Source organism: Podarcis gaigeae, assembly GCF_964106915.1.
Source record: "Podarcis gaigeae genome assembly, chromosome: 7".
NCBI lineage: Eukaryota > Metazoa > Chordata > Lepidosauria > Squamata > Lacertidae > Podarcis > Podarcis gaigeae.
Window position 1 is genome coordinate 86,590,413 of NC_139683.1, and position 21,440 is coordinate 86,611,852.

At 42.5% G+C, this 21,440-nt stretch overlaps 2 pseudogenes across 2 annotated transcripts; both read right to left on the minus strand.

The window, feature by feature from the left end:
- Positions 1-7,639: 7,639 nt before the first annotated feature.
- On the minus strand, positions 7,640-15,155 carry LOC310848868 (protocadherin gamma-B5 pseudogene; annotated as a pseudogene). The gene is made up of 2 exons (XR_014568711.1): positions 11,117-15,155; positions 7,640-10,793 (listed from the first exon to the last, which is right to left on the minus strand). The product of XR_014568711.1 is annotated as a protocadherin gamma-B5 pseudogene (transcript).
- A 1,052-nt stretch (positions 15,156-16,207) lies between these two features.
- On the minus strand, positions 16,208-18,804 carry LOC310849414 (protocadherin gamma-B5 pseudogene; annotated as a pseudogene). Its single transcript has 2 exons — positions 16,504-18,804; positions 16,208-16,246 (listed from the first exon to the last, which is right to left on the minus strand). The product of its transcript is annotated as a protocadherin gamma-B5 pseudogene (transcript).
- Between the last annotated feature and the right edge of the window lie 2,636 nt (positions 18,805-21,440).

Here is a 21,440-nt window from a genome sequence, read left to right on the forward strand (position 1 = left end):
GCATGAAACATTCCCTGCAGTTTGAAGATTGGGTGTTGGAAAGGTGAACTCCTGTACCCTGGACTCAGAAGATAAGCACAGCTGATAGGAATACGGCAATGTTCCTTCTTCATAGTTTGGTGGGAAAATGACCGTGTTATTTGAATGGGGAACAGGAGCAAAACACTGCAGGAATTTAGGGTTCCCTGATCGCCGAATCTTCATGAGAATGGCCAGAATCACTGTCAGGAGGAATAAGAATGAAATCAAAGCTAAGGCCAGCACCAAGAAGAACTGCAGATCCGATTGATACTCGGAGTCACTGGGCTGGTGGCTAATTTCCGGAAGTGCCTCCTGGAAGTTCTCAGCAAACACCAGGTTGAGACTCACAGTAGCAGATAGTGGTGGCTGCCCATTATCCTTGACTAAGATGATGAGCTTCTGCTTCACAGCATCTCTTTCCAGAAAAGCCCGTGAGGTCCTGATCTCCCCAGTATGGGAACCAATGGAGAACAGCCCAGGTTCTGTTGCCTGGAGCAGATAGTAGGAGAGCCAAGCGTTGTGTCCAGAGTCAGCATCCACAGCCACCACCTTGGTCACCAGATAACCCTCCTCTGCTGAGCGAGGCACCATCTCAAACAAGGAGGAGCCCTCTACTCCTTGAGAAGGGTAAAGAATCTGAGGGCTTTGGTCATTCTGGTCCAGAATACACACTCTCACGGTCGCATTGCTGCTGAGGCGGGGGGAGCCTCCATCTTCGGCCCTCACCTCCACTTGAAACTCCCTGACTTGCTCATAGTCAAAGGAGCGCTGAGCATAGATAGTGCCAGTCTCAGAATTAATGGAGAGGAAGGACGAGAGAGGCAGCCCCTCAGTGATGCTGCTGCGAATGGAGTAGGTGATTTGAGTATTCTGATCCACATCTGGGTCGGAGGCTTTGACCCTGAAAATGGAGGAGCCTGAAGGATTGTTCTCTGGGACATAGGCAGTATAATAGGGTTTCTCAAAGGCAGGGCAGTTGTCATTGATGTCTGAGATCTGCAGTGTGATGGTTTTGTATGTGGAAAGAGGGGGGTTGCCTTTGTCTGTGGCTGTGACTGTGATATTGTACTCTGGAGTTCTTTCTCTGTCCAAGGGGGCATCTGTGAGAAGCTTATAATAATTATTGGAGGCTGATACCATTTTGAATGGCAAAGTGTGTTGTATGTCACAAGCAATCTTCCCATTGTCTCCAGAGTCTCTATCATTTACATTGATAAGGGCTACCAGGGTGCCTACTGCAGAGTCTTCAGGGATGGGGCTGGATAAAGAGGCCAGAATCACTTCTGGCGCATTGTCATTCTCATCTAGGAGTGTTATTTGAACTTTACAGTGAGCCACTAATCCACCTCCATCTCTTGCTTCCACTGCCATTGCATATCCATCTGTTTCCTCAAAGTCCAGAACCTCCTTAACTATAATTTTTCCATCTTGTGAACCCAAGTGGAACTTCTGACGAGCACTTTCTGGGATGTTACTAAAACTATAGTTTATCTGGGCATTTGAACCTTCATCTCTATCTGTGGCTGTCACCTGGACCACAGAAGACCCTTTGGGGGCATTTTCTTTCAGCTTGACCGCGTATACTTTTTGAGTGAAGACTGGTGGGTTGTCATTTGCATCAATGACGGTGATCCAAATTTTGGCTGTTCCAGTTCTGGCAGGCTTCCCTCCATCCAGCGCCGTAAGGATTAATTGGAAACTGCCTTCACTTTCCCGATCCAACTGTTTATTCAACACTAATTCTGCATATTTCTTTCCGCCTTCTATTTCTCTCACTTCCAGAATAAAGTATGGATTTGTGCTAAGGTTGTAATCCTGGAGAGAATTCGCCCCAAGATCAGGATCTTCAGCTTGTCCAAGGAGAAATGTGGTGCCTTGTAAAGAGGATTCAATTATCTCCAGCTTGATATCCCCATTTACAAACTGTGGTGCATTATCATTAATGTCTTGGATCTCTACAGTTATATGAAAAATATTCATAGGATTCTCAACCACCACTTCAAAATTGATGGAGCAGAATGCAGTTTGCCCACATAATTCCTCTCTATCAATCCTTTCCCTTACATACAGATTTCCATTTTCTGCACTGAGAGTAAAGTATTGCTTTTTACCTAGGGAAAGGATACGCAGATTATCATTTCCTATTTTTCCATTATTCAGGCTCAGGTTTTTGGCTAGGTTTCCCACAATGGATCCCTTTTCCATTTCTTCAGGGATGGAATAATGAATGTGCTCTGAGGCAATCTGACCACACAGAGAGAATAGTAAGAGGAGAGGTACTTGCCTTCTTAGGGATCTGCTGTTTTCCTTCTGCCTATCTTCCATTCCTCTTGCAGGGATATGTGCTTTATCCTTGTTTTCTGTAATCAGTTGAGCTGATGAGGCGTTTCACATTCCCATTAGGATGCAGAAGAGCTCAATAAAAGATGATAAAACAAGGCTGGCTGCTGCCAAATTTCTATATTTTGCAGTGGTTTTTGTTTCTCAGCAAAGCACTTTGGAAGTCCCTGTGTTCTGCTGTTTCCCAGCTCTGTGTGACTGAACAATCACATTGCAGAAGCAGCAAATCACTGGATTTTCAGCTCCACTGTGAGAACTATGTTGGTCAACAGCGGCACTCTGAGTCTCAGATGAGGAACTGCAAGAGGTTTTGTCACAGATAACATGGAAGAGATTTGTTTTGTCATTTACATATTGATGTGTATCAATTTTCAGGAATATTTGGGTAAATAACATAGCTTTAGAAATTTGTTGATGTGTTTTATCTGTAGGATAGGCCACAACTCACCGGCATCCAAAAAGTAGTAGTAGAAAATAACCAGCAATAATACACTACACTACACACACACACACTTAATGTGGAATTTATCCCACCTCCTCCCCCTTTCTTTACTTGTTTCAGAAAGATCAGGTAGGATATAAATGGGGAGAATAAAAAAATTACAGCACTCACCACATTTTCAAATTGAAATCTGTAACTTTCTCATCTGCTTGAGAAATGTTACCATTTGTGTAGAAATTTATTTTTTAAGTTCCTAGAATAGTTACACGTTAAGAGTAGAAAACCTGGATTTGCTGATAAAGTGCGCTTCACAGAAATTTGCAGCTCAAATCTGACATATGCCTTGAAATTGAAGTATGACTAACCTACTACCATTATTTACCGTTTGTGTAGTCTGAGTAGAACATAGTCTTCAAAAACCTCATAAATGTCCATTTACTGAGCTTTCCACTTTACAACAAGTTTGTCTATCAGGAACTCCATTTACTGAGCTTTCCACTTTACAACAATTTTGTCAAGGATGATATCACTGAAAGAATTAGATTTCATCCTTGATCCCCCTTTAAAATACTAATAAGTGCAACTTCATAAACTGAATAGACAATGGTCAGAATGCTAAACTGTGGAGTGCTGGATAAAGTAGGGTGATATTGAAGTAGTAATTGTCAAGACATCATACCCTGCCACTATGACAATCTACATGTTTAGAAAAAGCAAATGCTATGTGGGGGATCAACAGTTCATTTTTAAAAGGAAGTAGTTCTAGTTCATCCTGTCCAAAGAAGTTTGTAATTTTACAAAATAGTTCAGTTAAAGTTCATCCAAACAGTAACTTTTTAGTTCATAAAATAATCAGCTTGGCATTTCCCCCCACCCCTAGTATGCAGAATTCTACAAGCTGCTTTGCTTGCATGTATCCTAAAAGTAAACCAGCACCACACACAAATAATATGTAAAAGCCATCAGATAGCAACAGAGCTTGGACAGCCTCTCCTAGTCAGGCTTGAGAACACTGGGCTGGATTCATAATTGACCCTTCCAACTCTACAATTCTACAGTTCTCTTAAATAGCTCCTTATATAGAGGAAAGATTAATGCAGACACAAAAGCAATGCTTATATTTGGGAAAGCCCTTAGCTTTCCACGAGTGAAGCTGTGGGTTAAACCACAGAGCCTAGGACTTGCTGATCAGAAGGTCGGCAGTTCAAATCCCCGCGACGGGGTGAGCTCCCGTTGCTCAGTCCCTGCTCCTGCCAACCTAGCAGTTCAAAAGCACATCAACGTGCCAGTTGATAAATAGGTACCACTCCGGTGGGAAGGTAAACGGCATTACTGTGTGCTGCTCTGGTTCGCCAGAAGCGGCTTAGTCATGCTGGCCACAGCTGTACGCCGGCTCCTTTGGCCAATAAAGCGAGATGAGCACCACAACCCCAGAGTCATCCGTGACTGGACCTAATGGTCAGGGGTCCCTTTACCTTTACCTTAGCTTCCTACAGATATGTTGACATCCAGGCACACCACAGCCTGGGGCACATTTAGATAAAGTGTGCATAGGACTGGAGTCAGAATTCACTGAATTCTACTCCAACCTAAACACCTCCCACAACTCACCCCAACAGGGAATCAAGAACCACCTGACAGGACTGCCCATGCCAACTATAACAGAAGACGAACAAGAGTTCATTGGACAGTCCTATCATCCCAGTGGAAATAGAGACTGTCCTCAAAACCAAAAAAATACATAAAGCCCCAGGCCTAGATGGTTTCACAACAAAATTCTAGAATTATTCTTCCAAAGAGAGGAGTTGGTTACTGACAGTCAAATTGCTTCTCACCCATATTATCATCATAGTCCTAAAAACACATGACTCATACACTTTATTTCTGAAACTTCACTTCAGAGACACAAGAATAATTCAGCTGGTCACCACAAGCTAGCGCTCTCTCTCTCTCTCTCTCTCTCTCTCTCTCTCTGTGTGTGTGTGTGTGTGTGTGAGAGAGAGAGAGAGAGAGAGAGAGAGAGACTAAAGACTTCTGCTCTCAGTAATATTATATACATCAATTACAAAGGAGAGAACTGATACAAATAAAGGCCAATTTACCATCTCCATTTCCCTGTACACACACACACACACACAGAGAGAGAGAGAGAGAGAGAGAGAGAGAGAGAGAGAGAGAGAGAGAAAAGAATGGCCATGGAGCTTGTGCTATTTTTCTAAAAAAAAAAAATTGTTAGCCTTCCATCCACTAAGAAAAGGTGGAAAAGGTGTTACTGATTTTGTAACAGTATTGTGTGAATGCTGAGTAAAAAGAAGACAAACTATGGCAATTTCCACAAAAGCATGGAGGCATTCTGTATGGATTTTGCTCATTGAAAAACACCATGGCTTACACAAATAATTCTGGATAACAATTCTTACCTCTTCATCTTTATTCATCTCAGCTTGACAATTATTTTCTCCGTTGCCTGTAAAAGGCACAGCAGGTTTCTCACTGCCAAGAATATTGTCTACCATCTGAACACTGGGTGTCAGGAAGGTAAACTCATTCTTCCTGGACTCAGAAGACAGACACAACTGGTAGGAATAGGGCAAAGTCCCATCTTCAAAGTTGGGTGGGAAGATGGCACCATTCTTGGAATGGGGAACAGGACCAAAGCACTGTAGGAACCTAGGATGCCCTGATTGACGGAGCTTCATTGTAACGGCCAGAATCACAGTCAAGAGGAACAAGAAGGAGATCAAAGCTAAGGCCAGCACCAAGTAAAACTGCAGGTCAGTCTGATATTCCAAGATGCTGGGTTGGCTCTTCATTTCCGGAAGGGCCTCCTGAAAGTTCTCAGCAAACACCAGGTTCAGAGTAATGGTGGCCGAGAGAGACGGCTGCCCGTTATCCTTCACCATAATGACCAGTTTCTGTTTCACAGCATCTCTCTCCACAAAGGCCCTGGCTGTCCTGATCTCTCCAGTATGAGAACCAACCGTGAAGAGTGCCGGCTCAGTGGCCTGAGTCAGGTGGTAGGAGAGCCAGGCGTTGTGTCCAGAATCTGCATCCACAGCCACCACCTTGGTGACAAGATAATCTGCCTCGGCCGAACGAGGCACCATCTCAAACAAGGCTGAGCCCTTGGCTTCTTGTGAGGGGGACAGGATACGAGGGCTGTTATCATTCCTGTCAAGAACAAACACCCTGACGCTCACATTGCTGCTGAGAGGGGGAGAACCCCCATCTTGGGCCTTCACTTGCAGCCGGAACTCTCTGAATTGTTCATAGTCAAAGGATCTCTGAGCATAGATGATGCCAGTCTCTGAATTAATGGAGATATAGGAGGAGATGGAAAGCTCCTCGATGTTGCTGTTGAGGATGGAGTATGTGATCCGTGAGTTCTGGTCCATATCGGGATCAGAGGCTTTGATGGTGAAAATGGAGGCACCTGAAGGATTGTTTTCTGGCACGTAGATGTTGTAGGATGGCTTCTGAAAGGTAGGGGCATTATCATTGATATCAGAAATCTGTAGAGAGATTGTTTTGTGTGTGGAAAGAGGCGGAGTTCCTTTATCAATTGCTGTGATTGTAAGATTATATGCAGGAGTTCTTTCTCTGTCCAGGAGACTGTCTGTCTGGAGCTTGAAGTAATTGTTAGATGACGGAAGAACTTTGAAGGGTAAATCATCTTGTAGGTAGCAAGTAACCTTTCCATTATCTCCACTATCTCTGTCATTTACATTGATCAGAGCAATGACTGATCCTGACATAGAATCTTCCGGAACTGGGCTAAACATGGAGGCTAAAGTAACCTCTGGGGCATTATCATTCTCATCACGAACGCTTATTTCAACTTTGCAATGTGTCACTAATCCACCACCATCTTTGGCTGCTACTGATATAGTATATTCACTGATATCCTCAAAGTCCAATAACCCTATAAGTAGGATTGAGCCATTCAAGGGATCTATACTGAATTTCTTGTTGGCATTCTGTGGTATATTAATAAAATAATACCTGATTTGGGCGTATGAACCTTCATCATTATCAGAAGCTGTAACCTGGAGCACAAGCGATCCAACTGCAACACTTTCCCTCAAACTGACCTTGTAAACCTCTTGTGTGAAAACTGGGGGGTTGTCATTGGCATCTGTGACATTAATCCATATCTGGGCAGTCCCAGTTTTTCTAGGCTCACCCCCATCCAACGCTGTGAGGATCAAGTGAAGGGTCTGTTCGGTCTCTCGATCTAATGGTTTCTGCAGCACTAAATCTGCAAATTTATTTCCATCATGAGTCTCTTTAACATCCAGAGTAAAATATTGATTTGAGCTAAGGTGGTAATTCTGGAGAGAATTCATCCCAATGTCAGGATCTTCAGCTTTCCCAAGGAAAAACCGTGTTCCTAACAAAGTTAGTTCACTTGTTTCCAAGTTGATATTGCCACTGAGAAAAAATGGTGCATTGTCATTTATATCTTGAATTGTAATGGTCACATGAAAAATATTAAGGGGATTTTCCATTACCACCTCAAAATTAACAAGACAGAGTCGAGTTGTGCCACATATTTCCTCTCTGTCAATCCTGTCATTTACATAGAGATTTCCATTTTCTGCATTGATATTGAAATACTGCATTTTGTTCACAGAGACAGCATGCAGATTGCGCCTTCCTAGATCTCTGGCATTCAGTCCCAAATCCTCAGCAAGATTCCCCACAACCGAACCCTTTGGCTTCTCTTCAAGGATAGAATAACGAATCTGCTCTGAGGCAGCCCAGCCGGAGAAAGGCAAAAATAAGAGAAGCAGTACTTGCCTTCTGAGTGCCGTTCCATTGTTTTTGTTTCTTCTATCCATACAGATCCCTGAGAAACAGCTGTCTCCTTTTTTCAGCTTGTAATGATCAAATTATCATCTGATCACAAGGAATCTCCACAACAAAGACTAAGCTGGATTTCTGCCTAGGTAAATCAGTTCCTTCTTAAATTTTTACTGTCCTTTCCAGCAAAATTGCTTGGTTGGTGTGATCTGCTGTTACTGTACAGAAATGGTGAAACAATCCCTTTCTAGAAAACTATCCATGGGTCTCCTGCATCTTCTTTGTGGCTTCCACACTGGCTGACACTGACATCCTGAGGCTCAGACAGAGAACTGCAAGGGATTCTTTCTCATTCAACTTATAATTGAAAAGCAACCTGGGTATGTTCATATTTTGGAGTGTCCAGGACAACCACAAATTGGAAGCATCCAGGAGAATTGTCTTTGGTCCTCCACCGTTTATGTTGTCAAATTACAGCTGCATGTCAACATCCTTTTATCCATGTTATCAACTTTCAAAATAAAAAAAAGAATTGTCTTGTGGTGTCTTAAAGCAAATGTGGCACAAGTTTTCATGGACTAAAATAATGACTGTGATATTGCTGTTAGTTTAGTATGAAGAATTGGCACCCAAGTTAGTCCAAAAAGAACTGGCACCCAAACAAAATCCTGAGCTTGGCAGAGCAGAAATCAGAATGCAAGTATTATTATCCCACTTTTTTATTTTGAATTATGATTATGATTATTTCAACAAATAAGGTTTAAAGACTCTCTCAAGGTAAATCTTTAAAAAATGTAGTATAAACACCAACAACTAGGAAACACTGGCCTGCGAGTGCTTCAATTGGAGAACAGCCTTTACCAAAGGTGTCATGGGGTTTGAAGACACTTGAACACAGGACGAAAAGGAGAAATGAGCTAAGAGGAAGGCAGACTTGGCAAACCCTCACCATGATCAACTCCCACCCAGAAACCTGTGTCCCCACTGTGGAAGGATGTGTGGATCCAGAATTGGCCTCCACAGTGACTTACAGACTCACTGCTAAAACTATGTTTTGGAAGACAATCTAACTCAGCTACAAGTGATCGCCAAAGAAGAAGAAGAAGAAGAAGAAGAAGAAAGAAGATTATTATTATTATTCCACTCACTTGACTAGGTTGCCCCAGCCACTCTGGGTGACTTCTAAGAAGTTAAAACACAGTAAGACATCAAACATTAAAACATTCCCTATACAGGGCTACCTCCAGATGTCTTCTAAAAGTTGTTTATTTGTTTGACATCTGATGGGAGGGCATTCCACAGGGTGGGCATAACTACCGAGAAGGCCTTCTGCCTGGTTCCCTGTAATTTCATTTCTTGCAGCAAGGGAACTGCCAGAAGGCCCTTGTATCTATGTCTTGGTTGAATGATAGGGGTGGAGACGCTACTTCAGGTATGCAGAGCCAAAGCTTTAGGGCTTTAAAGGTCAGCGCCACACTTTGAATTGTGCTCGGAAACGTAACAATAACATGCACATTTTTACTTATGTCTTATCAATATGGCTTCAATTTCACTTGGATCCCAGATGCAATTTCAAAACATTTCCAGTAATTTTTACCTACTCATAAATCTCCCACTCACCACTGCTTCTTTCTATGTTACACAAATAGCCTTTCTAAGATATCAGAATAATCTTATCCGAAGGCAAATGACTTCCCATGCCAAATCAAAATATTTGTTCCAATGAAACAAGTGCAAAAATTCAAATGTTTTCTTCTTCTTTTCGATGTTCAATGGCACTCAAACATTTCATTTATCTACTGCTCTCCTTATGCCGGAAAAGGCTGTACTAGGTGGCAGTGAGCTTGTTTGCAGGCTGCTAGTTCAAGAGCCTGGGAGACACACCTATGTTGACTATGATTATTAAAAAATTGCTTCAGTGTGGTTCACTTTGCAACAAAAGCAAGGAAGCTCCTGGAAGCCTTCCTGATGGAAATAGGTCACCTCAAGTCATTTTGCACAGCTCACAGCTTGGGCAATGCAATGCCATCAAGCCAACATTTCAATCGGGTGCTCCTGAGGATATGGGTCCATTACTCAAGAGACTAACTTTAATCATGTTAACTGAAGAGTGACTACTGCTCTCCACAAAGGACAAACCTGGACCTGCCACCATCCTGCTATGAACTACAGAGATACACTTGGTATAGGAAAGGAAAGGCTGTTCAGAGATGTCACCTTCCTACATTCAATCAATTTTGGAATTTGTTATGAAGCTTTTGTCCAGAAATAAATAAAACCAGGCTTCTGAGGGCCCAGTTTGCAATAAGGTGGATTTTGAGAAGGGAGCAGAAGAACATATTGCTTCAAAGGAAGTGGGGGTGTCTTTCCTTGGAGGAGACCCAAGTGAGTGATGGACTGCCTCTGCTTTACTGCAATGGCTAATTGTTATCTTCTAGATTTAGTTAAGGGATGCGGGTGGAGCTGTGGGTTAAACCACAGAGCCTAGGACTTGCCGATCAGAAGGTCAGCTGTTCAAATCCCGGCAACGGGGTTAGCTCCCGTTGCTCGGTCCCAGCTCCTGCCAACCTAGCAGTTCAAAAGCACGTCAAAGTGTAAGTAAATAGGTACCACTCCTGCGGGAAGGTAAACGGCGTTTCCGTGCGCTGCTCTGGTTTCGCCAGAAGCGGTTTAGTCATGCTGGCCACATGACCCGGAAGCTGTACGCCTGCTCCCTCGGCCAGTAAAGTGAGATGAGCGCCACAACCCCAGAGTCGGCCACGACTGGACCTAATGGTCAGGGGTCCCTTTACCTTTACTAGATTTAGTTAAAAGTTTAAAAGAAGTAGTGATGCAGGTATATTCCTGGGCTATCTTGCTCAGAGTGAGGCAGTTCACCTTCCTCATAGGGAGGCATGGTGATGGGGTGGTTGCTCCAGAAAGCCCAACAAGAGCCTGGTGGTGGGTGGCATAGGCAGTGAGACAAGTGTGTGCAAGTTGGCAGTACTAATCTGGCTCTCATTTGGCTGACAAAATACATTTGTTTAAACACCTCAAATGCAACCTCAGCCATATTTGCTACCGTTATTTCTCCAATCACAATCTGAAATATTCTGATTATATGAGGGGGGTATGCAGAAGCAAGGGGAAATAATACTGAGTTACTATTAAAACATTTGTGATGCACTTTTCACATTTAAAATGAAGGCTGTAAAATTACTATTCATATTTATCTTACTTCCATCTGTACTATGTTTGAAAGGGGGAAACTCGTGGAAGGGTATAGATCGATCTTAGGGGATGGGAATTTGGATAAATTGGGTTATTGATGATGAGTGTAACTTGGGGATAAGAACTTGTTGAATTTAATTGCTTATTTGGAAGATTTGGAACACAAGAGGGGGTAGGGAGGGGAAGTCCTAGTTATTGGCAAAAAGTTTATAGATTGGATTTAATTTGTTTTGATTTGTTTTAATTTGGAAAACCTTAATAAAAATTATTATAAATAAAATAAAATAAAATAAAATGAACTAAAAACATAGGGACGCGGGTGGTGCTGTGGGTTAAACCACAGAGCCCAGGGCTTCCTGATCAGAAGGGCAGCGGTTTGAATCCCCGCGACAGAGTGAGCTCCCATTGCTTGGTCCCTGCTCCTGCCAAACTAGCAGTTTGAAAGCATATCAAAGTGCAAGTAGATAAATAGGCGGGAAGGTAAATGGCGTTTCCGTGCGCTGCTCTGGTTTGCCAGAAGCAGCTTAGTCACGCTGGCCTCATGAACCGGAAGCTGTATGCCGGCTCCCTCGGCCAATAAAGCGAGATGAGCACTGCAACCCCAGAGTCGTCCACGACTGGACCTAATGTTCAGGGGTCCCTTTACCTTTAGAAACATAAAAGTACTATTAAAGCTGGTTATACCTTTGGTGAATCATTTTAGGTATTTCCTGAAACATTTTATTCTAAAATTAAGCCATGTAGTTGGGACCCTTCCCTCTAATTTTCACTGCCCTAAAGCAGAACAAAATATACAGCTTTCTGATGGTATAAGGTACATCTCTCTCTCTCTCTCTCTCTCTCTCTCTCTCTCTCTCTCTCCCATTCCTCCCCCTCTCTCATCCCACTCCTTATCTCTATCAAACACATTTTTCATTAAAGGTATGAAGTGGAAGAACAGAAGTTCATCAGTAAAATGAAGTAATGATAAATTAGATAAAGGTTAGATGGCATACATAGCATTTTCTTTATGCCACACACATCCACATCCGATGAATGTGTTGAGGGGATGAAGAAAGATCATACTCATCTCCACAATTTCAGTTGAAGATCTGAACATCTACAAATAGGCCTGTACACATACCAATAGACGCTTCCATTTGCAAGATTTCTGATGACAAAGAAAAGGCCTATTTGAGAACACCTGTACAGCATGTTCTGTACAGACATTCAGCTTCAAGTACACCTGTGAGGTTCAAGCAGAGGGGGTAGCTGCCCCATCTTCATGTGAACTGAATGTTTATATGAAAAAACTCAGATAAATCAGCTTAAAATATACTAGTTGCCTATAGACATAAAGAGAATGCTTAAAATGTTAACCATGTACCGCTGAAAATAAACTCACCATATCAGCATTATCTATCTCAGAATTTAGGATGTTGCCTCCATTGGCAGTCAAAGTCACATTAGAATTATCTGCGGTTTGAACACTGGGTGTTGGAAAGGTGAACTCCTGTACCCTGGACTCAGAAGATAAGCACAGCTGATAGGAATACGGCAATGTTCCTTCTTCATAGTTTGGTGGGAAAATGACCGTGTTGTTTGAATGGGGAACAGGAGCAAAACACTGCAGGAATTTGGGGTTCCCTGATCGCTGAATCTTCATGAGAACGGCCAGAATCACTGTCAGGAGGAATAAGAATGAAATCAAAGCTAAGGCCAGCACCAAGAAGAACTGTAGATCCGATTGATACTCGGAGTCACTGGGCTGGTGGCTAATTTCCGGAAGTGCCTCCTGGAAGTTCTCAGCAAACACCAGGTTGAGACTCACAGTAGCAGATAGTGGTGGCTGCCCATTATCCTTGACTAAGATGACGAGCTTCTGCTTCACAGCATCTCTTTCCAGAAAAGCCCGTGAGGTCCTGATCTCCCCAGTATGGGAACCAATGGAGAACAGCCCAGGTTCTGTTGCCTGGAGCAGATAGTAGGAGAGCCAAGCGTTGTGTCCAGAGTCAGCATCCACAGCCACCACCTTGGTCACCAGATAACCCTCCTCTGCTGAGCGAGGCACCATCTCAAACAAGGAGGAGCCCTCTACTCCTTGAGAAGGGTAAAGAATCAGAGGGCTTTGGTCATTCTGGTCCAGAATACACACTCTCACGGTCGCATTGCTGCTGAGGCGGGGGGAGCCTCCATCTTCGGCCCTCACCTCCACTTGAAACTCCCTGACTTGCTCATAGTCAAAGGAGCGCTGAGCATAGATAGTGCCAGTCTCAGAATTAATGGAGAGGAAGGACGAGAGAGGCAGCCCCTCAGTCATGCTGTTGCGAATGGAGTAGGTGATTTGAGCATTCTGGTCCACATCTGGGTCGGAGGCTTTGACCCTGAAAATGGAGGAGCCTGAAGGGTTGTTCTCTGGGACATAGGCAGTATAATAGGGTTTCTCAAAGGCAGGGCAGTTGTCATTGATGTCTGAGATCTGCAGTGTGATGGTTTTGTATGTGGAAAGAGGGGGGTTGCCTTTGTCTGTGGCTGTGACTGTGATATTGTACTCTGGAGTTCTTTCTCTGTCCAAGGGGGCATCTGTAAGAAGCTTATAATAATTATTGGAGGCTGATACCATTTTGAATGGCAAATTGTGTTGTAAATCACAAGCAATCTTCCCATTATCTCCAGAGTCTCTATCATTTACATTGATAAGGGCTACCAGGGTTCCTACTGCAGAGTCTTCAGGGATGGGGCTGGATAAAGAGGCAAGAATCACTTCTGGCGCATTGTCATTCTCATCTAGGAGTGAAATTTCAACATTGCATTGAGCGACTAATCCTCCCCCATCTCTTGCTTCCACTGCCATTGCATATTCTTCTATTTCCTCAAAGTCCAGAGCCTCTTTAAGTGTTATTGTCCCTTCTTGTGGATCCAAGTAGAATTTCTGGTGAGCAATTTCAGGGATGTTACTAAAATTATAGCTGATTTGAGCGTAAGAACCTTTATCTCTATCTGTGGCTTTCACCTGGACCACAGAAGACCCTTTGGGGGCATTTTCTTTCAGCTTGACTGTGTATACTTTTTGAGTGAAGACTGGTGGGTTGTCATTTGCATCAATGACGGTGATCCAAATTTTGGCTGTTCCAGTTTTGGCAGGCTTCCCTCCATCCAGCGCCGTAAGGATTAATTGGAAACTGCCTTCACTTTCCCGATCCAACTGTTTATTCAATACTAATTCTGCATATTTCTTTCCATCCTTTCTTTCTCTCATTTCCAGAATAAAATACTGATTTGTGCTAAGGTTGTAATTCTGGAGAGAATTCACCCCAAGATCAGGATCTTCAGCTTGTCCAAGGAGAAATGTGGTGCCTTTTAAAGAGGATTCACTTATCTCCAGCTTGATATCCCCTTTTACAAAATATGGTGCATTATCATTAATGTCTTGAATCTCTACAGTTATATGAAAAATATTCATAGGGATGTCAAGCACCACTTCAAAATTGATGGAGCAGATTGCAGTTTGACCACATAATTCCTCTCTATCAATCCTCTCCCTTACATACAAATTCCCATTTTCTGCACTGAGAGTGAAATATTGCTTTTTACCTAGGGAAAGGATATGCAGATTGCCATTTCCTATTTCTCTGTTATTCAATCTCAGGTCTTTGGCCAGGTTTCCCACAATGGATCCCTTTTCCATTTCTTCAGGGATGGAATAATGAATGTGCTCTGAGGCAATCTGACCACACAGAGAGAATAGTAAGAGGAGAGGTACTTGCCTTCTTAGGGATCTGCTGTTTTCCTTCTGCCTATCTTCCATTCCTCTTGCAGGGATATGTGCTTTATCTTTGTTTTCTGTGATCCGTTGAGCTGATGAGGAGTTTCACATTCCCATTGGGATGCAGAAGAGCTCAATGAGGGATGATAAACAAGGCTACTGGTTGCTGTTGAATTTCTGTACTTTGCAGTGGTTTTTGTTTCTCAGCAAAACACTTTGGAAGTCCCTGTGTTCTGCTGTTTCCCAGCTCTGTGTGACTGAACAATCACATTGCAGAAGCAGCAAATCACTGGATTTTCAGTTCCACTGTGAGAACTATGTTGGTCAACAGCGGCACTCTGAGTCTCAGATGAGGAACTGCAGGAGGTGTCTTATGTCTTCAGCAAATAAAATATAAGGGATTTCTTGCCGCTTTCTTGTATATGTGGGTGGCAAGTAAAACATATAATGTCCTTTGTGATTTTGCAAAAGCAACAACCCAGAATGTATTTTTTATATTTTGTCATTACAACCCACAGTAACTCAAATTCTTTAGAGTATCAATAACATAGAGGAGAAGTCATCACATCTCCATCTTCCTGCTTACTGTGAGAAACTTGAGATAATGTTACAAAAGGCTTCCAGGACTTGCAACAACTTTTTTCATTTAAATAAATATAATGTCTTCAATAAAGCTTCTTTGAGTATGGCAGAGGTATGCATTTTAAATACTTGCAATATGATTCTACTGTAGAATAAGAATATTAATATTTCCATTTTGTATACAGGCCTCCCCCCCCCCCCCCATTTACGTGATATCGACCTGCACCCAACTATGTATATGTGTGGTTTTGGGAAACAATTAAATAATTCAATTCAAACCTGGAAATGCCATAAGAGAGCTGAAATGTCCACGTGGCTTGCAAGAAAACCGTCCCTGGAGCCCAAAGAGGACAGCAATGAGGGCAGAGGAAGCCCAGAAGAGACTAGAGGCACAGAGAGGCTTTGTTTAGGCTGCTCAGCTTCCTTGCCTAACAGCTGATGTGTGGGGTAGCTAGCAGCAGCTGCTTTCCCATGCATCCTGCAGCCTCCTGCCAGCCTGCCATGCTACAGATGTATGTATGACATTCAGTTAAATCTGGTTGATTTGCATGTAGAGTATCTGTTTGACACACACTTACAGATATGTGTTTTTTGACGGCTTCTTGCCAATGTTCCCCATATCTTTTTGTCAGTCAGTGACCTTTAGGGACTATGTACCTAGTTACTTTGGCATATGTAACTGCTTACTGCAACATTTATGAAGTGCTAGTGGTGAGTGAATTTAAGAAACCTGAGCTATGTTATTCTGTCAACTTCTTACCATAAGTATTTAGGTAGACTTGCTAGACACACATGGATTAGTAACATATTTCCAGCTACTAAGAATGCTGCAGGTTTCTTGACCTGCAGTCCTTCAGTGAGAATGAGAATAAGGTCAGGCTTAGCCTAACAGATATATCTGCCCACAAGCCTGTCCATGAACATATAACTTGTCTTCCATCCTTAGCTCTTGTTCCTTTATCTGCAGCCCATCTAGGAGACCTTCCTCTGGTCCTTGCTTGCTTGATTTGGCCGAGATTTGACCAAATTATAATTTAGCACTATAGCCCTAACATGTGACATAATTATAATGGTGATTGTCTGGCACCATTTAATTTTGTTAACTAAAAAGAAAAAGAAAATAAGATGTTGGTATAGCAAACTTGGCTACAAAATAATCTTAGATTAAAATCAACGACAAGTGTTGCACTTTCTGAGAGCAACCTAAAATGAAGAATATTCTACAACCTCTTAATTGCCAATTGCTGAAAGGTATATAGCAGCTAGAGTAACCTACATGTAAACAATAATATTTCCATTATAGTTATGGTTAAAAATTATTGAAAATACAGCACAAATAATTTTTGAAAAGAGAATTTACCTTGTCATTATTAACTTTGTCCAAATGCAAATTGCTTTCACTTCTCCCTGTGAAAGGAACATCAGATTTCTCCCCGCTAAGAATATTGTCTGCCATCTGAACATTGGGTGTCAGGAAGGCAAACTCATTCTTCCTGGTCTCAGAAGACAGACACAGCTGGTAGGAATAGGGCAAAGTCCCATCTTCAAAGTTGGGTGGGAAGATGGCACCATTCTTGGAATGGGGAACAGGACCAAAGCACTGTAGGAACCTGGGATGCCCTGATTGACGGAGCTTCATTGTAACGGCCAGAATCACAGTCAAGAGGAACAAGAAGGAGATCACAGCTAAGGCCAGCACCAAGTAGAACTGCAGGTCAGACTGATACTCCGAGCTGCTGGGTTGGCTCTTCATTTCCGGAAGGGCCTCCTGAAAGTTCTCAGCAAACACCAGGTTCAGAGTCATGGTGGCCGAGAGAGACGGCTGCCCGTTATCCTTCACCATAATGACCAGTCTCTGTTTCACAGCATCTCTCTCCACAAAGGCCCTGGCAGTCCTGATCTCTCCAGTATGAGAACCAACCGCGAAGAGTGCCGGCTCAGTGGCCTGAGTCAGGTGGTAGGAGAGCCAGGCGTTGTGTCCAGAATCTGCATCCACGGCCACCACCTTGGTGACAAGATAATCTGCTCCGGCCGAACGAGGCACCATCTCAAACAAGGCTGAGCCCTTGGCTTCTTGTGAGGGGGACAGGATACGAGGGCTGTTATCATTCCTGTCAAGAACAAACACCCTGACGCTCACATTGGTGCTGAGAGGGGGAGAACCCCCATCTTGGGCCTTCACTTGCAGCCGGAACTCTCTGAATTGTTCATAGTCAAAGGATCTCTGGGCATAGATGGTGCCGGTCTCTGAATTAATGGAGATATAGGAGGAGATGGGAAGCTCCTCGATGTTGCTGTTGAGGATGGAGTATGTGATCCGTGAGTTCTGGTCCATATCGGGATCAGAGGCTTTGATGGTGAAAATGGAGGCACCTGAAGGATTGTTTTCTGGCACATAGATGTTGTAGGATGGCTTCTGAAAGGTAGGGGCATTATCATTGATATCAGCAATCAAAAGTGTGATAGATTTATGTGAGGAGAGAGGGGGAGTGCCATTGTCAGAGGCTGTTACTGAGATATTGTACTCTAGAGTTATTTCTCTGTCAAGTGGACTATCTGTCAGGAGCTTGTAGTAATTGTTAGATGAGGGAAGAATTCTGAAGGGCAGATCATCCTGTAAATAGCAAGTGACCTTTCCATTATCTCCACTATCTTTGTCATTCAAATTGATCAGAGCTATTAAGGTACCAGGCAGAGTATCTTCAGAGACTGGGCTAAACAAGGAAACCAGGGTTACCTCGGGGTAATTGTCATTCTCATCAATAACTCTTATTTCAACTTTACAATGTGTCTCTAACCCACCCCCATCTTTTGCTGCAACTGTCAAAGTGTATTCTTTGGTTTCCTCAAAATCCAGTAGCCCTATAAGTAGGATTGAGCCATTCAATGGATCTAGACTGAATTTCTTGTTGGCATTCTGTGGTATATTGCTAAAATGATACCTGATTTGGGCGTATGAACCTTCATCATTATCAGATGCTGTAACCTGGAGCACAAGCGATCCAACTGCAACACTTTCCCTCAAACTGACCTTGTACACCTCTTGAGTGAAAACAGGTGGGTTGTCATTGGCATCTGTGACATTAATCCATATCTGGGCAGTCCCAGTTTTTCTAGGCTCACCCCCATCCAACGCTGTGAGGATCAAGTGAAGGGTCTGTTCGGTCTCTCGATCTAATGGTTTCTGCAGCACTAAATCTGCAAATTTATTTCCATCATGAGTCTCTTTAACATCCAGAGTAAAATACTGATTTGAGCTCAGCTGGTAATTCTGGAGCGAATTCATCCCTATGTCAGGATCTTCAGCTTTCCCAAGGAGAAATCTGGTGCCTGGCAAAGTGGATTCCACAATCTCTAAGTTGATATTAATTTTCAAAAAATGTGGAGTATTGTCATTAATATCCTGAATTTCCACAGTTATATGGAAAACATTTAAGGGATTTTCAATCACCACCTCAAAATTAACCAGGCAGAGTGGAGTTTTGTCACATATTTCCTCTCTATCAATCCTATCATTTACATAGAGGTTTCCATTTTCTGCATTGATATTGAAATACTGCATTTTATTCACAGAGACAGCATGCAGATTGCGCCTTCCTAGATCTCTGGCATTCATTCCCAAATCCTTGGCCAGATTCCCCACAATCGAACCCTTTGCCATCTCCTCAGGGATAGAATAGCGAATCTGTTCTGAGGCAGCGCAGCAGGAGAAAGGCAAAAATAAGAGAAGCAGTACTTGCCTTCTGAGTGCCTTGCCATCCTCTTTCTGCCTTCTGTCCATTCTGTTTTCTGCTAAAATACTTTTCCAGCTTGTTTTGAACAGGTTTCTCAGCAGAACAAGAGACAAACCCTTTAGATAGAATAATCTCGCTTTTTCTTACTGTATTTAAACCAGTAGTATTTTCAGCTTCTCAGCTAGACTGTCCTTCCTTTGTGCTCTGCTGTTTCCATTATCTGTGCAGTTGCTTTGAGGTATCACAGTATAGGAAGTATCTGTGAATCTGCATCTAGATTGGCTAACAGTGACACTACGAGGTTTAGACAGAGAACTGCATGAGATGCAGTCCCAGTTAATGTGAATGAATAGAGATTTTGATTTGGATTTCATACCAATATAGTTTATTTTAAGTTAACTGAACAAGGCACCCCCTGAAGTGTGACCTAGTGGTTTTATTCAATATTAATTGTACAAGTGTAGAAATCTTTTGAAAATTGTTTTTGGAGTCTCTTAAACTTTGTATTTTTTCTTTCCTTTTTTAAAATACCAGTTCAATGGCGTCAGGCTGGGACAGTGTTTATAAATCTGTAAATTAAATAAATAAAACAAATGAACATGCCTCCTAGCTCTACTGCAGCTTTCCCATGTCCTTGCAGGTGCCACACATGGCACAAAGAAGCCATTCTGTGGCATGTTGTGTTGTATGGATCTGGGATAGCTCAGTTAGTAGAGCATAAGACTCTTAATCTTAGGCTCATGGGTTTGAGCCCCACATTGGGCAAAAATTCCTGCACTGCAGGGGTTGGACTAGATGACCCTCATGGTCCCTTCCAACTCAACAATTATATGATTCTATGGATCATCGTTTGCTTGTTTCACAGAGGCCATGAGTGGTAAGACAGTAAGAAGTCTGGAAGATATGTTGGCTTCACACAACAAATTCTTACTATGGCTTGCTTGTGCTGCATATAGTGCCCACAGGGGCGGGAGTAAGCCATGATTTAAAACAAACTATGGCTTAGCATGATGTGCAAAGCAGCATATTATGTAGATATGTATATTTTAGGTCTGGATCAATGGGATGCAAAACAGGTGACTTCCTAGGGCAGTTTGCAATCTAAGATATCTCCTCAACTATCTTCTGAACAGATGAAACAAATAGTACAAGATGTTTGTCACTTTAAAACCTGGCAACGTTGACCTGCGTGCTCAGTATTGTATTAACATTCCTATTGTTGTTGTGTGTTTTTAATTCACATGAAAAATATATAACATAGGTGCCCATTCAACTAATGTTTGTATGCAAAAAGTTTCCTGCTCACATGGAAGAACTACATGTCACTGTGGAGGGCGGTACATGCACTTCCGTCAGACTCTTTATTTCCTCACAATGTCTCCCACCAACATTTCTAAAGTAAAGTTTTGATACACATTGGCACTGTCTATAAAACTTCCAAAAACAAATTTGGATACGCTTTCTCATCTTTACAGTCACATTTTTCTTACAACATCTCTTCTCCACCTAAGACAACAACAAAAATATAGTAAGGGGAAGGGCAAATCGCATTACCCTGGTATCTCTCTAATAACAGAACTCTGGTTTTATTCTGAAGATCTTTTGGTCTCATGGCACTGAACGTCTAAATGTCCCTACATTGCATGGTCAGATAATAACGCTTCATAGGGCTTATAGAGCACAAAGGTAAAGAAAAACAAAGCAACTATCTTGTGAAGAGTTGTAAGATTTGAAGAGAATCTGAACATGCCCCAGCATTGTTACTACTGCTACTGTTAATGCACAATTAGATGTCACAGGCTCCAACAAAAAGCAGCAGTCCCCCCTGCCCCGCCAAATATATTGTTATGAGTTTGTGGGTGCCAGACTCCCCTAAATTCCTGGACCCAACACAGGTTAAAATGTAAGACAGGTGAGCTTCCTTATGAAGTAATCACCTGGGAGATGAGCCATTAAGAGAGAACAAAGGAACAACAATGGGCCGTTAAGAAAGCAAAAGCTGTGGGATAGATGGCAATTGGGTGGGCACCTCCGCACCCTCAACTCAGATTTAGAAGACAAAGCCAGAGTTTTACAGTAGAGTTTAGGATTGGAGTGGAATGAAACAAGGCAGCACTATTACATGGGAGGCTGGTATGCATCTTCTCTATTACATCTAGTCTTGATAGTCTTAAAAAAATTAAAAACCACCTCCTCAGTCAATGTTCAAAATCTGGAAGGAAAGGGGGCCCTTAATTAATCACACATCACCACTCCTTCACTCCCAGAAAAATTAGTCAGATAACACCCACACCCATAGAACTAAAACAGAACTAAAATAGAACTACTAACAGAATAACTGAAGAAGTGTGTGCTTGCACACGAAAGCTCATACCAATAACAAACTTAGTTGGTCTCTAAGGTGCTACTGGAAGGATTTTTTTTATTTTATTTTTACTATGGCGGACCAACACGGCTACCTAACTGTAACTAGTACTAACAGAGCCATCACAAAAGGTAACAAACCTAAATCAGATGCTCAATAAAGAAGAGATGTTGTTAGGACTCCCAGGATGGGTTTGAG